Here is a 2,321-nt window from a genome sequence, read left to right as displayed (position 1 = left end):
TCCTACCTGATGATCCATGCTCCTTGTTGCCTTTAAAAAATCATGTCTTCACTTATTGTTGGACATCAAGGATGACTTCTTTGTCCTTCGGTGACTGAGTGTTATTTCTTTGTGTTCTTTGCTTTTCAATCTTTAATGACAGCCTAATGACATCATCCAAGGTCCAATATGGTTGCAGCTGAACAACATCAGAAATTTCTGTGTTCAGTCCTCCAAGATAACGAGCAATTGTTTGTTCTTCAGGCTCTTGAATGTCACACTTCATAAGCAGTTCTTCGAAGTCCATTGTATATTCTTCCACAGATAACGACTTTTGCCTCAAATTATGAAATTTGATGAAGGTGTCTTGCCTGTAATGTTCAGGAAGGAACTTGCGCTTGAGCTCACGACGTATTTTATCTCATGTCTTAATCTTTCTTCTTCCTTCTCTTTCTCGCTGACGCTTGAGATTCTCCCACCAAACTGACGCATGCTTCTTCAACTTGATTGCTACAAGCTTTACGCGCTTGTGTTGGAGTCTCCCTTCAAATTTATTCATAAGTCTTTAACTTTGTGAGTCATGTTGTGTCGTGCTCGTCGTGTGGACAAATCTTCAGACGAAGAAGAATAATGAAATAGATTTGCATTATCTTCTTTGCTAGAAGAACTGTCATCACCCTGCCTGCCATTATTATTTTGAGCAACTTCATGTTTTGCAAGTTGCTCTTGCAACTCCTTAACTTGACGGCGTAACTCCTCCATTTCAATCTCTTGAGTAGTTCTACGAGCCATCTTTTACTACTATGCAATGAAGTTGATGCTTGGTGTCGATGTTATGATGATGCACAATGATGATGGGAATGCACCAATCATGATGGGAATGAATGATAATCACCAATAAAAAAGACACCAAAAGAAGAGAAAAGAACAATATTACCCGGAACTTCGCAGCAGACAATCCGTACTGACGACGACTCGTACCAACAGCAAGAGAACCGCACTAAAGACCGTACCCACAAACCAAATAAAATTTTACTGGAGCAAGTCGAGGACTGACCTTGCTCTGATACCAAAGTGACGCCGAGACGTTGCTTGGGCCACCAATCTTGGCGAGGTTAACAACCCCACTATGGTGAAAATTGCCAAGAACCCACCTTGGTTGGCTAAGTCAAGGATGCACCTCTTACTCAAAGAGCCTAGAGGAAAATAAGCACACAGCTTATTTCAATATATAACTCAATCAATTCAACTCATAAACAAAAGGGGTACATACGCATATTTATACTAGTAGGGGAGGAAAAACTTTCATGACTCGAGCAATGTGGGACTAACTCATAACACAATATAATAATATATGCTAAACTGGCGTAGCTGCTGAAACTCTTGGAATGGCCGGCGAAGTTGCAACCGTAGCGGCGGAAGTCATTGATTGGGATGTTGGTGTCGTCGGAGTACTTCTTGAATGCGTCGGAACCACCGGGTCGACTCATTCCGTAGTTGGTAAAGTTCTTGTCCCCATAGCCGGCAAAGTTGGCGTCCTTGTCGTGCTTCTCGAGCAAAGCTCCAAGGTCTGGGAAGCAGAGGAGGTTCGTAGCGGCGTTGCAGCTGGACTTTGGCGGTGGTGGCTCAGGGTGGTAATGGAAGAAGAAGAACAGAAACGGTGAAGAGAGAAAGAGGAAGAAAAGGGAGATGAGGATATTATGGTAAATGTGTTTTTTTTTTTTTACAGTAAACGTCATTGAGAAAAATTATATTTTGTACAGGACCTAATTATAAATTCTAAAAGTGTAAAGACCAATTTGTAATTTCAATAAAAATATAAGAATCAATTATATAATTTAACCTTTTTAAAAATAAAGCCATCACAGATTACCAAAATCACTTTAAAATTTATTTTCCGCCAAATTGATGTACTTTTTTTTCCTTTGATTTTTGTTTTAAGGCTAACATTTCGCTTACTTGAAAAGTGCAGATAAAGAGAAAAGAGTAAGGAAATTATATATATTAAAGGCAAAAGTATATATTGTCTTTACAAATAAAGACCCAATGAGAAATAAGAAAATAAGTTAAAACACTACAAATTGCGTAGGCAACTTTTCTTCTCCCACCATGTTCATCAGTATGTAGCATTAGTTTATTGAGCGTTAGAAGCATTGTTTTGATGTTGAAATTGAATAAGATGGCCCCTCCAACAAAACTGTGTGTGTGATGCGCACGTTATATTACAAGAGAAGCTAAGTGAATGAGTTATTTTTATAACTAAATGTGATTAAATTTTTTTAATTAAAATTATTTATTATTAATTTTTAAGTTATTAAATTAATTTAGTTAATAATTACTAA

The 2,321-nt window shown here is 37.8% G+C and overlaps 1 pseudogene; it reads left to right on the top strand.

Moving 5' to 3' along the window:
* The window catches only part of LOC107610437, a 4,239-nt pseudogene continuing 3,285 nt past the window's right edge, over positions 1,368-2,321 (top strand).

The sequence above is a fragment of the Arachis ipaensis genome, chromosome B08, assembly GCF_000816755.2.
Source record: "Arachis ipaensis cultivar K30076 chromosome B08, Araip1.1, whole genome shotgun sequence".
Classification (NCBI taxonomy): Eukaryota; Viridiplantae; Streptophyta; class Magnoliopsida; order Fabales; family Fabaceae; genus Arachis; species Arachis ipaensis.
The sequence above is the reverse complement of the archived record's forward strand: the minus strand, read 5'-3'. Positions and strand labels throughout refer to the sequence as shown.